Consider the following 15,834-nt stretch of genomic DNA (forward strand, 5'->3'; position numbering starts at 1 on the left):
TTGATTATGAAGCATTCAAAAGCACAAGGCAAGCCATTTCAGAATAAAAGGCCAAGTGTTAGTCTGACCAATTCTACCGGTTCCATAATAAGCAAATATAACTAAAGAAGATGACTGGATTAATCTCCATCACCAAAAATCGTACAAAACAAGGAAAAACTGAAGATCCAATGGATGAGCTAAAAGCTCCAATAGAATCTAACTGCCTTGACACGAGTACTCTTGTTATTCCTTCTAGTGTTGATCCTTTGCTCTTCCCATTGTGATGAGAGGATTTTGTCGGGCGGATCACTTTTGCTCAAACATCATGTTGTTCTCAGGAGCTAGCCCGACACATGCCCTATTCTCCAACATGGCTCTCTGCTTGGCCAACGCATTCACCACCGGTGTCCCTGGGAACCTATCCCAAGAACCAAATTATTTTATAAATGATGAAACATTTACTAAATTTATGAAGTTAAAACTTTAATGTGATTATAGGTGTAGGTGACATTAAATTTGCAGGGAGAAATGAATGCACTTACAAGATGGGCCTTGCTGAGGTAGCTCAAGATGGTGGCCACCGGGTGAAAAGAATGGAACTTTTCCTACACAGTGAACCAAATGAGAAAAAATAGAAATGAAGAGCATCATCAACAACACAAACATCTCATTTGGGGAACATTTTGCCTGGCCTTGGGCTTTCAGCTGGATCCTTGTGTTGAGCTCATCTAGGAGCACCATGTCAAGGATGATGGGTGCGGCAAGGAGCGAGTCCTCGCGGATGTTGTGCAACACGGTGGTGTTCCTGCCACCCATGAAGATCCCAGAGGAGTACTCGTCCATGGCCCTCTTGCTATCCCTGACATACGACATGTACTACAGTATCATGAATGGATCATTTATTTAGGTTTCTAACAAGTTTTCACTGAACTCTGCACATTGCATGCAAGGACTCTGCAAAAAAAACCTTTATCACAATGACGTGGTCGGGATGCTCCCCGGGGTTGTAAAGGATGCCGTTGTTGACGACCATGTCATCCACCGTGCCGCTCTTGGAGATATCTTTGGACCGAAATACATGCGTCGTCGAGATGTTCATGTCGTTGTTGTTGCCTAGGTGGTTATAGCTGGCAGTCGAGGTGGGCTGCGATAAAAACACAAACAAGTATTTGATCAGTTAAAAAATTTCTAGTTCGACAATGGGAGGATTTGAATGACCATCCCCCATAAGTTTCCTTACCTTGATTCCAGCACCGAAGAGGAAGTCTCCTAGGATGGACTTCATCTTGGTTTCCCGCTCTTGAAGTCATCACCATCGATCAATGAGTTCTTCATGGCCATCTCGATCAACCCTATGCATGAATGCACAGAACCGAGGAATATAGACATCATTCAAGCAAAGAAATAAAAAAAACATACATCTCATTGTTCAGGTGAAGAGAATGCTAAGTATGTGTGCACCTGGCATGAAAGTTGAAAGAGCATGGTGCCCCCTGATACGTCTCCAACGTATCTATAATTTTTTATTGTTTCGTGCTATCATAGTATCAATCTTGGATGTTCTATATGTAATATTATCATTTTTTGGGACTAACCTATTAACTTAGTGCCAAGTGCCAGTTGCTATTTTTTGCCTGTTTTACAAGGAAATGGTAAGACTTATTCTACAAGTTGTTCCTGATGAATCCTTCGTGTATCCAAAGTCCGACTTTTGCTTGAAGACCTTGTCAATGCCATCTCGGAGCATGTCTGTGGTACTCTGATCTTCAATAAGAACATTTAAAGCACAATGCTAAATCTTCTTTATCAATTATCCAAACATCATTGTATGGGTAATGTCATGAAATTTCTCTCCCCTTTCCTAAAGGGTTTTCTACGTTATATCCTGTCATGGATATCATGCTCTACTTGTCATTGGAAGGTTATACCCCCTAAAAGATGTGTTTAAACACATTTTCCTTTCTATTGTTCTGTTTAATCTGATAATCGCATTTTCCTTCCCATTGTTTTGTTTAACCTTTCTTGTGATCTATATGATCTAAGCAATAATATTTTTCTGCTTATGTAAATACCTTGGTGTACAAATCTGTCAGTAAGACCCTGTTACTATTGTTGATAACATTCTGGTAACCACCGATGGACGAGAACTTTGCCTATTATTCTGCCTTGTTTCAACGAGCATGAAAATGGTTCTCTTCGTCCCTCGCACTTGGTATCGATGTTGTTGCCGGCATAGCTGACAGGATATCCTCTAACATGCCTTGCTTACTTGATCGTGCAAGACGCACCACCCTTCCTACTTTTCCCACATGGTGGGCCCATAACCCACAGTTCCACAGGATCGAAACCTGACTCTCGTGTACACCCCATGTTTCCAAAGTTATTCCTCATGCGTGGCCTTGTGTGTTATTCATGAGCCACCTTCTGAGAGCTCATCAATTCTGGTATCAGACACATTACATATTCCCATTGCTCTGAACCCCTTTCACACTATGTTTCAGACAACGAAGGATTGCCTATCCGCTTGAAATTTCTTATTACACCTTCTTACTTTGCTCTTGATGACTTTATTGAATTACAACTTGAGAGATACCTCTATGCCTCGTTCACTGAGATAGCCCCAGGTACCTAACAGTGTTAAGCTCCGTCCTTCCCGAGTCTTCCCCCTTATCTTTTACGTAAGTACGATGGAGATCCTGAAGAAAGGATGTCGGCTTCGTAATGATGACTTGAAGCAGAGAAATGAAGACATCAACGTAATGGATCAACCTCTTCGAGAAGAACAACCAATATCGAGGAGAATCATTAGAATTTTGTAACCTAGTCTTTTCCCCTTACTCCACCCCTTCAATCTCGGGACTAGATTTCTTGTAGTGGAGGAGTTTTGTAACACCCCGTAGTTAAGATACAATAACCTTACCCTAATGATGCCATGTCATCACCATTTTACTAAGCCAATTGTCACTTGATTAAAATTCAAATAACACGTCAAATTATTATTTCTTCAAATGGTAAATTAAAAATGTTCATTAGGTTGAGATATTCACTACATAATTGTCTTGCATTAACAACCATTTTTTATGTTTAAATGCCCCTGGGAATTATAACACTGGACCAACATCCTTTTAGTTGACCTTTTCATTTTCTAAAAACAAATAAACAATCCCAAATTCTTTGAAACTTTTTGTGCAGCCCCAGGGTGTTTCCCTGTATTTGTGTGACAAGTTTCATAATAAACAATAATCAATTTCTATCTAAACTAAATAGAAAAGTAGCAGATTTTGTTACAGAAATGCAAAATAAGAAAATGGCACTATGCACTTAGGCCTAGCAATGCACAGAATTTGGCCCAGCCCACATCTAATGACCATCGCCTTCTTCCTCGTGCGTGTCAGCACGCGAGCGGCTCGGATGAGCCATCGCCGACCGATGCTCGACACCGATGCTCCCCTATGGTCGCGGACGACTACAAGACCCCGTCCCCAACCCCTCTGCGAACCCTAGCTCCCTCCCTTTCCACCTCGCGCCCCACGCTCTCTCTCTCCCCCCTCGAGTTCGTCCGCCGGACACATCGCCGTCGACCCGCGGCCATCGTCGCTTCCCAGCCCCGCCACGGCATCCAGAGGCCTAGCCGCGCTCGTCCATGCAGTACGCACTCACCAGCGCGAGCCACGGGGGCCCGTGCAACCGGATCAGCCATCATCTCCACCACAGCCGCCGCGACCATCACTGTCGATCTCCACCACTGGCGCCTCCCTGACCTTCCCCGAGCTCGCCTACGTCCTCCCCGGTGAGCCTTCCTCCGGATCCCCTTCCTTCACCTCGATTTGGTCACTGTTTGCCGTCCCGGAGCACATCTGAGCTCGCGTCGGGCGTACTCGTACCGGCATAGGTATGTGCGTGCGTGAGCTCCTGGTGCTTAACCGTCGTCTGCTGCTGCCGCGCGCCCACGTCGCATCTGGCCGCGCCCGCCTGCGCGAGGCCGCTCCCCGCGCGCGCCCTCCTGCTCGTGGCCGCGACCCCACCGTCCTGGCGTTGAGCTCCACCCTGCTGCCGCTCGGCCTTCGCCATATCCGCCGCTCGCGCCACCTGTTCACTTGCTGCTGCTGCCTTGCGCGCAGCTGATGCTCCTGTCGCCGCCGTTGCTCGCTACTACTACAACTGTGCCTACCTTGGCCAACGCCATGGCCATGGCCATGGCCGACGCACACATGCATGCATGTGTGCCATCCGTGTGAGGCCGGCTGGCTCACATCCTGTGGGCTAGGCCAATTAATTTAGGCACTAATTAGCAGCATTAGTTAGGTTAATTAATTGTTAGGTTAGCCTAGTGGCCAATGACAGAGGGGCCCTTTGATAATTAAACAAAAACTAACTAATCTAATACAACTAGTGACCATGACAGCCAGGACCTGCCTACACTATTCATCCTTTGACTGGGTCAGCCCAGCCCCACTGACCCCACAGCCAGACTCATAGGCTAGAGTAACACTAGGTGACAAAACTATTTACTGTTTTATTTTTGAATTATTTTAAATTCTAGAAAATGTTTAAAACTTTGAAAATTCATATAAAATAATCCGTAATTCGAATGAAAAATACGTTGTACATGTAAGTTGCTCAGAAAAATGAGACAAATCCGAGTACGCAATCTGCTCGTCTGCCACACATCCATAGTTTAGTGGACGTGCAATCATCCCCTTCGGTTCGTTTGTTCGAAAATGCCAAACACCGGGAATACTTTCCCGGATGTTCCCCCCTTCGCCTTGTACCGCGTTAGGTCACTCCTAGCACCACGTATTGCCATGTTATGCTTTGTGATGCTTTGATTGCTCTGTTATTTATTGTGTTCCCCCTCCGTTACTTCTTTCCGATAGGCCCTGAGACCGCTGCCGATACCCCCGTGATCGACTACATCGACAACGACCCCTCCCTCTTGCCAGAACATCTAGGCAAACCCCCCTTGATCAACCCGATATCGCATATTCCTTCTCTCTACTGCTTGCAATAGAGTAATGTAGCATGTTACTGCTTTCGGTTAATCCTATTCTGCTGCATAGCCTATCATTGTTGCTACAATTGCTGATACCTTTACCTGCAATCCTACATGCCTAGTATAGGTTGCTAGTTTATCATCAGTGGCCCTACATTCTTGTCCGTCCGCTATGCTATATTATCGGGCCGTGATCACTCGGGAGGTGATAACTGGTATATATATACATACATACATACTATACATGATACATGTGGTGACTAAAGTCGGATCGGCTCATAGAGTACCCGCGAGTGATTCACGGATTGGGGACCGAAAGCTCATTTGTCTCGACGGCCCTCTGAGTGGATTTTTGTGGCAGAGCAACAGGGCAAGTTGAGACCACCTAGGTCAGAGATGGGCCTGGCCCCCGGTCGACGTCCGCGGTTACTTCATAGTAACCCGCTTAACGAGATCTCGGTATTTGATCTGAGTCTGGCCACTGGCCTATACGCACTAACCAACTACGTGGGAACAGTTACGGGCACTCGATGTCATGGTATCAGCCGAAGCCTTCTTGATGTTAGCGATTGAGCGACGCGCGTCGGGCTGGACTGCGTAACGCAACTTCCTTTGTAATGGAGGTTGCTAGGTCTGCTCACCGGCCGCATTCGCAACGTGTAGGTGTGCAATGGGCGATGGTCCCAGACCCCTCCGTGCATAGGATTTAGACCGGCTTGCTGACCTCTCTGTTGAGCCTAGTTAGGGCTGCGACGTGTTGATCTTCCGAGGCCGGGCATGACCCAGGAAAGTGTGTCCGACCAGAGGGATCGAGCGTGTTGGGTAATGTGATGCATCCCTATAGGGAAGTTTATCTATTCGAATAGCCGTGTCCACGGTAAGAAGATGACCCGGAGTTGTACTTCGACCTTATGACAACTAGAACCGGATACTTAATAAAACACACACTTTCAAGTGCCAGATACAACCCGGTGATCGCTTTCCCACAGGGTGACGAGGGGAGGATCGTCGGGTAGGATTATACTACGTGATGATACTTGGTGAACTTACCAGCTACTCTCTTCTACATGCTTCAAGATGGAGGCTACCAGAAGCGTAGTCTTCGATAGGACTAGCTATCCCCCTCTTATTTTGGCATTCTGCAGGCCAGTCCACTGATATTACCCCTTTATACAGATACCAATGCATATGTAGTGTAGATCCTTGCTTGCGAGTATTTTGGATGAGTACTCACGATTGCTTTGCTCCCTCTTTTCCCCCTTTCCTCTTCTTCTCGGATGTCACAACCAGATGTTGGAGCTCAGGAGCCAGACGCCACTATCGACGATGACTCCTACTACATCGAGGGTGCCTACTACTAGATGCAGGCTGCCGATGACCAGGAGTAGTTTAGGAGGATCACAGGTAGGAGGCATGCGCCTCTTTCGATCTGTATCCCAGTTTGTGCTAGCCATTTTATGGCACCTTGTTTAACTTATGTCTGTACTCAGATATTATTGCTTCTGCTGACTCGTTTATGATTGAGCACTTGTATTCGAGCCCTCGAAGCCCCTGGCTTGTAATATGATGCTTGTATGACTTTTTTGTTTTGTTTTTAGAGCTGTGTGATATCTTCCTGTGAGTTCCTGATCTTGATCATACATGTTTGCATGTATGATTTGTGTATGATTGAATCGGGGGCGTCACGGAAACTCTTGAAGAAAAATTTAAATCTTGTGTTCTTGAGCATGATCACCTGAAAACTAAAGCTCGTGATGACCCACAAGTATAGGGGGTCAATCGTAGAGGGTGGACGATCTGCATACGGGGGCGTCTGCACCCGCTTTTCGAAAATGTACTTTCTAAAACTAAATTATGCATACATGTTGGCAAATGTATGTCCGCCGCACAAAGTTTTGTGTAAAAAAGTATTTTTGTTTTGTCTCAGTAAAAGACAAATTTTACTGCTTCTAAATAGCGTTTCACGACACAAAATTTTGTATTTTTTGCACAAGCTAGAAAAAAGTTGTTTTTCTGTGAAACTTTCTGCACACACACATAGAATATGGAGATGTCCGCGCGCATTTTTTTCAGAATTTTTTGACATTTCAAAATGTGTTTTTCAAAGTGGGTTCATATGTACCCGGGTTCATCTATGCACTTCTCGTCAATCGTAGTCCTTTCCATAAGTAAGAGTGTCGAACCCAATGAGGAGCAGAAGGAAATGACAAGCGGTTTTCAGCAAGGTATTTTCTGCAAGCACTTAAATTATCGGTAATAAATAGTTTGGTAGTAAGATAATTCGTAACGGGTAACAAGTAACAAGTGTAGCAAAAGTGCAGCAAGGTGGCCCAATCCTTTTTATAGTGAAGGACAAGCCTGAACGAACTGTTATATAAAGCAAAGTGCCCCCGAGGACACATGTGAATTATCGTCAAGTTAGTTTTCATCATGCTCATATGATTCGTGTTTGTTACTATAATAATTTGATATGTTGGTGGACCGGTGCTTGGGTGCTGTCCTTACTTGGACAAGCCTCCCACTTATGGTCAACCCCTCTCGCAAGCATCCACAACTACGAAAGAAGAATTAAGATAAATCTAACCATAGCATTAAACATGTGGATCCAAATCAGCCCCTTACGAAGCAACACATAAACTAGGGTTTAAACTTCTGTCACTCTAACAAACCATCATCTAGTTGCTACTTTCCAGTGCCTTTCCCTAGGCCCAAATCATGGCGAAGTGTCCTATAGTCGACGTTCACATAACACCACTAGAGAAAAAACAACATACATCTCATCAAAATATCTAACGAATACCAAATTCACATGATTACTTATAACAAGGCTTCTCCCATGTCGTCAGGAACAAAAGTAACTACTCACAAAGCATGTTCATGTTCATGATCAGAGGGGTATTGAATATCATTAAGGATCTGAACATATAATCTTCCACCAAATAAACCAACTAGCATCAAGTACAAGGAGTAGTCAACACTACTAGCAACCCACATGTACCAATCTGAGATTTTGAGACAAAGATTGAATACAAGAGATGAACTCGGGTTTGAGAGGAGATGGTCCTGGTGAAGATGTTGACGAAGATTGGTCCTCCCACGACGAGAGGATCGTTGGTGAGTACGATGGCTTCGATTTCCCCCTCCCGAAGGGAAGTTTCCTCGGCGGAACCGCTCCACCGGAGACCTAGATTGCTTCTGTCCAGGTTCCGCCTCGAGACGGCGACGCTTCATCCCGAAAGTCTTCTCTCTATTTTTTTCTAGGTCAAAACTCTTCATATAGCAGAAGATGGGCACCATAGGATGGCCAGGCCCCCCTAAGCTCAGGGCGCACCCTGGGGGGCAGGGCGCCCCCAGGCTTGTGGCCACCTGGTCGGTCCCCTCCTAATATTTCTTCGCCCAATAATTTTTATATATTCCAAAATAATTCTCCATAAAGTTTCAGGACATTTGGAGTTGTGCAGAATAGGGATCTCAGATTTGCTCCTTTCTGGTCCAGAATTCCAGCTGCTAGCATTCTCCCTCTTCATGTGAATCTTGCAAAATGAGAGAAAAGGCATAAGAATTACATCATAAAGTGTAATAACAGTCCATAATGCAATAAATATCAACATAAAAACATGATGCAAAATGGACGTATCAACTCCCCCAAGCTTAGACCTCGCTTGTCCTAAAGCGAAAGCCGAAGTTGATAATCATGACCACATATTTAGAGATAGAGGTGTCGATAAAAAACAAAATGCGGACATGAGGGCATCATGATCATCATTAGAACATCAATATATTGTCATATAACCTCTCATGCTAAAGTGATAATTCGTTCACAAGGTAAAGTATAAACCATAAACTTCATTGAAAACTAACAACTATGATCCCAGTCATTGATGCAATTGCAATTTGTCATAATGTCAGAAAGAGTCCATGTAAGAGCTTTTATTTAGTCTTTCACAATTGCTAACACTCACGCGATACTTGTGAGATCAAAGCTTCAGTCAGACACATAGAAAGATAGGGGATTATAATTTTGCCTCCCAACCATTTACCTCAAGGGTAATGTCAACAATAATAATTCATGATCACCTACATCCAGGATATATATGTCTATATCTTCCCCCAACACATGATGCTTGCCAAAAAAGAGAAAAATAAAAGGAATGGCGAAGATCACCATGACTCTTGCATAAAGGTAGGTGATACGTCTCCAACATATCTATAATTTTTGATTGTTCCATGCTATTACATTATCCATCTTTGATGTTTTATATGCATTTATATGCTATTTTATATGATTTTTGGGACTAACCTATTAACCTAGAGCCCTGTGCAAGTTTCTGTTTTTTCCTTGTTTTTGAGTTTTACATAAAAGGAATATCAAATGGAGTCCAAACGAGCTAAAAATTTACGGTGGTTTTTTATGGACCAGAAGAAGCCCCCAAAGCAAAAGAGTTGGGCCAGAAGAGTCCCGAGTCAACCATGAGGGTGGAGGGCACGCCCTACCCCCTTGGGCGCCCCCTACCTCGTGGCTGAGTCGGGGACCCCCCCTACGTGAAACTGACACCAAAAATTCCTATAAATACATAAACCCCCCAAAAGAAACCTAGACCGGGAGTTCCGCCGCTACAAGCCTCTGTAGCCACCAAAAACCAATCTGGACCCTGTTCCAGCACCCTGCCGGAGGGGGGAATCATCACCGGTGGCCATATTCATCATCCCGGCGCTCTCCATGACGAGGAGGGAGTAGTTCACCCTCAGGGCTGAGGGTATGTACCAATAGCTATGTGTTTGATCTCTCTCTCTCTCTCTCTCTCTCTCTTGTGTTCTTGATTTGGCACGGTCTTGATTTACCGCGAGCTTTGCTATTATAGTTGGATCTTATGATGCTTCTCCCCCTCTACCTTCTTGTAATGGATTGAGTTTTCCCTTTAAAGTCATCTTATCGGATTGAGTCTTTAAGGTTTTGAGAACACTTGATGTATGTCTTGCATGTGCCTATCTGTGGTGACAGTGGGATATTCACGTGATCCACTTGATGTAGGTTTTGGTGATCAACTTGCGGGTTCTGTGACTTTGTGAACTTATGCATAGGGGTTGGCACACGTTTTCGTCTTGACTCTCCGGTAGAAACTTTGGGGCACTCTTTGAAGTTCTTTGTGTTGGTTTGAATAGATGAATCTGAGATTGTGTGATGCATATCGTATAATCAAACCCGCGGATACTTGTGGTGACATTGGAGTATCTAGGTGACATTATGGTTTTGGTTGACGTGTGTCTTAAGGTGTTATTTTAGTATGAACTCTAGGGCTGTTGTGACACTTATAGGAATAGCCAAATAGATCGATCAGAAAGAATAACTTTGAGGTGGTTTCATATCCTACAATAATCTCTTCGCTTGTTCTCCGCTATTAGTGACTTTGGAGTGACTCTTTGTTGCACGTTGAGGGATTGTTATATGATCCAATTATGTTATCATTGTTGAGAGAACTTGCACTAGTGGAAGTATGAACCCTAGGCCTTGCTTCGAAGCATCGCAATGCCGTTTTCGCTCACTTTTGTTACTTGCTACCTTGCTGTTTTTATATTTCCGGATTACAAAAACCTATATCTACCATCCATATTGTACTTGTATCACCATCTCTTCGCCGAACTAATGCACCTATGCAATTTACCATTGCATTGGGTGTGTTGGGGACACAAGAGACTCTTTGTTATTTGGTTGCAGGGTTGTTTGAGAGAGACCATTTGCATGCTACACCTCCCATGGATTAATTAACCTTAGGTCATCCACTTGAGGGAAATTTGCTACTGTCCTACAAACCTCTGCACTTGGAGGCGCAACAACGTCTACAAGAAGGTTGCGTAGTAGACATCAAGCTCTTTTCTGGCGCCGTTGCTGGGGAGGTTAGTGCTTGAAGGTATATATTTGGATCTTGCAATTGAATCTTTTAGTTTCTTGTTTTATCACTAGTTTAGTTTATAAAAGAAAACAAAAAAATAGAATTGAGGGTGCCTCATATGCTTCATCTTTTTAATATATTTCATGAAAATGATGGAAAGGAAAATTGTGCTCAAGTGTTAGAAGAAGAAGTCTATAAAATGTTTGGCATAAAATCTTTGTATGATGAGCATGATTGCACTGTTGATAGTATGAATTCCTTGAATATCCATGATGCTAATGATATGCAAAGCCACAAGTTTTGGGATGCTATGTTTGATGAAGATGATATTTTTTGTCCCTAAGTTTTGATGAGCAAATTTATTATGATGATATCATGCCTCCTATTTGTGATGATTATTGATGAAAGTGGATTTGGAGAGGTCATGACTTTATTTAGTGATGAATCCACTATTTCGGAAGAGGTTCCAATTGATTATGAGAACAAAGTTGCTATCTATGATGATTATTGTGATGACATGTATGCTGTAAAGAATAATGATAACCATGAAACTTTTCATCATGATTTTAATTTTCAATTGGATTATGCCTCACATGATAGTTATTTTGTTGAGTTTGCTCCCACTACTATTCATGAGAATAAATTTGCTTATGTGGAGAGTAATACAATTTCTATGCTTGTGCATCATGAAAATAATGCTTTATTTCATGGTCATATTGTTGAATTCATTCATGATGCTACTAAAAATTATTATGAGGGAGGAGTATATGCTTGTAGGAATTGCAATAATATCAAGTTTCCTCTCTATGTGCTTAAAATCTTGAAGTTTTGCTTGTTTTGCCTTCCTATGCTAGTTGATTCTTGCTCCCATGAATTGTTTGCTCACAAAATCCCTATGCATAGGAAGTGGGTTAGACTTAAATGTGCTAGTCATATGCTTCATGATGCTCCCATTATGTTTCAGTTCTTATCTTTTATGTGAGCATCATTAAAATCACCATGCCTAGCCAGGGAGGCATTAAAGAAAAGCGCTTGTTGGGAGACAACCCAATATTTACCCTTACTGTTTTTGTGTGTTAACATGATTATGCTACTGTAGTAATCATGTTTTATAGCTTTTGTGTCAATAAAGTGCCGAGTAAAGACTTTGGGATAGTGCGGATGATAGTTGACTTGATTCTGTGCAAAAATAGAAACTTTTGTGCTTAGTCCAGGAAATTTTAAAATTCACCGGAATGTGCTTTTGATCTGAATTTTTTATGCAAGATTGATATACAAATATCCTAGATTGTCCTAATTTTTCATATTTTTTTGAGTTACAGAAGTATGGAAAGTTTCCAGATTACTACAGACTGTTCTGTTTCTGACAAATTCTGTTTTCTATGTGTTGTTTGCTTATTTTGATGATTCTATGAGTAGTATCGGAGGGTATGAATCATGGAGAAGTTGGAATAAATTAGACATAACCCCAATATGAATTTAGAATGAGTTCACAACATTACCTAAGTGGTGGTTTATTTTTTTATACTAACGGATCTCATAAGATTTGTGTTGTGGAGTTTTCAAGTTTTGGGTAAAGATTCGATGGACTATGGAATAAGGAGTGGAAAGAGCCTAAGCTTGGGGATGCCCCGGAAGGCATCCCCTCCTTCATCTTCATTCATCGGTAACTTTACTTGAGGCTATATTTTTGTTCACCAGGTGATATGTGTTTTGCTTGGAGCATTATTTTATTTTATTTTGTTTTTATTGCTGTTTGAATAATATCCCAAGATCCGAAATTATTAAATGTTAGAGAGTCTTCACATAGTTACATAATTATTCGACTACTCATTGATCTTCACTAATATCTTTCGGAGTAGTTTGTCATTTGCTCTAGTGCTTCAGTTTTATCTTTTTAGAGCACGATGGTGATTTTATTTTGAAGAAATAAATGAACTCTCATGCTTCACTTATATTATTTTGAGAGTCTTAAAAAGCATGGTAATTTGCTTTGGTTATGAATTTAGTCTGTCATCCAAGAGGGATATAATAAAAACTTTCATATAAAGTGCATTGAATACTATGAGAAGTTTGATTCCTTATGATTGTTTTGAGATATAAAGATGGTGATATTAGAGTCGTGCTAGTGAGTAGTTGTGAATTTGAGAAATACTTGTGTTAAGGTTTGTGAGTCCCTAGCATGCACGTATGGTGAACCGTTATGTAACGAAGTTGGAGCATGAAGTATTTATTGATTGTCTTCCTTATGAGTGGCGGTCGGGGACAAGCGATGGTATTTTCCTACCAATCTATCCCCCTAGGAGCATGCGCGTAGTACTTCGTTTCGATGACTAATAGATTTTTGCAATAAGTATGTTAGTTCTTTATGACTAATGTTGAGTCCATGGATTATACGCACTCTCACCCTTCCACCATTACTAGCCTCTCTTGTACCGCACAACTTTCGCCGGTACCATACACCCACCATATACCTTCCTCAAAACAGCGACCATACCTACCTATTATGGCATTTCCATAGCCATTCCGAGATATATTGCCATGCAACTTTCCACCGTTCCGTTTATTATGTCACGCTTCATCATTGTCATATTGCTTTGCATGATCATGTAGTTGACATCATATTTGTGGCAAAGCCGCCTTTCATAATTCTTTCATACATGTCACTCTTGATTCATTGCACATCCCGATACACTGCCGAAGGTATTCATATAGAGTCATATTTTGTTCTAAGTATCGAGATGTAATTCTCGAGTTGTAAGTAAATAAAAGTGTGATGATATTCATTATTAGAGCATTGTCCCAGTGAGAAAAGGATGATGGAGACTATGATTCCCCCACAAGTCGGGATGAGACTCCGGACGAAAAATAAAAAAATAAAAAAATAAAAAAAGAGGCCAAGAAAAAGGAGAAGGCCAAAAAAATGAGAGAAAAAGAGAGAAGGGGCAATGCTACTATCCTTTTTCCACACTTGTGCTTCAAAGTAGCACCATGATCTTCATGATAGAGAGTCTCCTATTTTGTCACTTTAATATGCTAGTGGGAATTTCTCATTATAGAAGTTGGCTTGTATATTCCAATGATGGGCTTCCTCAAATGCCCTAGGTCTTCATGAGCAAGCAAGTTGGATGCACACCCACTTAGTTTCTTTTTGAGCTTTCATAAAGTTATAGCTCTAGTGCATCCGTTGCATGGCAATCCCTACTCACTCACATTGATATCTGTTGATGGGCATATCCATAGCCCGTTGATATGCCTAGTTGATGTGAGACTATCTCCCTATTTTTTTCTCCACAACCACCATATTCTGTTCCACCTATAGTGCTATGTCCACGACTCACGCTCATGTATTGCGTGAAACTTGAAAAGGTTTGAGAACATCAAAAGTATAAAACAATTGCTTGGCTTGTCATCGGGGTTGTGCATGATTTAAATATTTTGTGTGATGAAGATGGAGCATAGCCAGACTATATGATTTTGTAGGGATAAGCTTTCTTTGGCCAGACTATTTTGAGAAGACATAATTGCTTTATTAGTATGCTTGAAGTATTATTGTTTTATGTCAATACTAAACTTTTGTCTTGAATCTTGTGGATCTAAATATTCTTGCCACAATAGATAAGATTACATTGATAAATATGTTAGGTAGAATTCCACAACAAAAATTATGTTTTTATCATTTACCTACTTGAGGATGAGCATGAATTAAGCTTGGGGATGCTTGATACGTCTCCAACGTATCTATAATTTTTGATTGTTCCATGCTATTATATTATCCATCTTGGATGTTTTATATGCATTTATATGCTATTTTATATGATCTTTGGGACTAACCTATTAACCTAGAGCCTAGTGACACTTTATGTTTTTCCTTGTTTTTGAGTTTTACAGAAAAGGAATATCAAACGGAGTCCAAACGAGCTGAAAATTTACGGTGATTTTTATGAACAATAAGAAGCCCTCGAAGCAAAAGAGTTGGGCAGAAGAGTCCCGAGTCAACCACGAGGGTGGAGGGTGCACCCTACCCCCCTGGGCATGCCCCTACCTCGTGTCTGACTCGGGGACCCCTCTGACGTGAAACCGATGCCAAAAATTCCTATAAATACTGAAACCCCCGAAAAGAAACCTAGATCGGGAGTTCCGCCGCCACAAGCCTTTGTAGCCACCAAAAATCAATCGGGACCCTGTTTAGGCACGCTGCTAGAGGGGGGAATCATCACCGGTGGCCATCTTCATCATCCCGACACTCTCCATGACGAGGAGGGAGTAGTTCACCCTCAGGGCTAAGGGTATGTACCAATAGCTATGTGTTTGATCTCTCTTTCTCTCTCTCTCTCTCTCTCTCTCTCTCTCTCTCTCTTTATCTCTCTCTCGTGTTCTTGATTTGGCACGGTCTTGATGTACCGCGAGCTTTGCTATTATAGTTGGATCTTATAATGCTTCTCTCCCTCTACCTTCTTGTAATGGATTGAGTTTTCCCTTTGAAGTTATCTTATCGGATTGAGTCTTTATGGATTTGAGAACACTTGATGTATGTGTTGCATGTGCTTATCTGTGGTGACCGTGGGATATTCACGTGATCCACTTGATGTAGGTTTTGGTGATCAACTTGCGGGTTCTGTGACTTTGTGAACTTATGCATAGGGGTTGGCACACGTTTTCCTCTTGACTCTCCGGTAGAAACTTTGGGGCACTCTTTGTGTTGGTTTGAATAGACGAATCTGAGATTGTGTGATGCATATCGTATAATCAAACCCGCGGATACTTGTGGTGACATTGGAGTATCTAGGTGACATTAGGGTTTTGGTTGATGTGTGTCTTAAGGTGTTATTTTAGTATGAACTCTAGGGCTGTTGTGACACTTATAGGAGTAGCCAAATAGATCGATCAGAAAGAATAACTTTGAGGTGGTTTCATACCCTACAATAATCTCTTCGCTTGTTCTCCGCTATTAGTTAATTTGGAGTG

General features: G+C 42.1%; 1 pseudogene; it reads right to left on the bottom strand.

The window, feature by feature from the left end:
* Positions 1-288: 288 nt before the first annotated feature.
* LOC119350315 lies at positions 289-1,719 on the bottom strand (annotated as a pseudogene).
* Between the last annotated feature and the right edge of the window lie 14,115 nt (positions 1,720-15,834).

This window comes from Triticum dicoccoides, chromosome 1B, assembly GCF_002162155.2.
Source record: "Triticum dicoccoides isolate Atlit2015 ecotype Zavitan chromosome 1B, WEW_v2.0, whole genome shotgun sequence".
NCBI lineage: Eukaryota > Viridiplantae > Streptophyta > Magnoliopsida > Poales > Poaceae > Triticum > Triticum dicoccoides.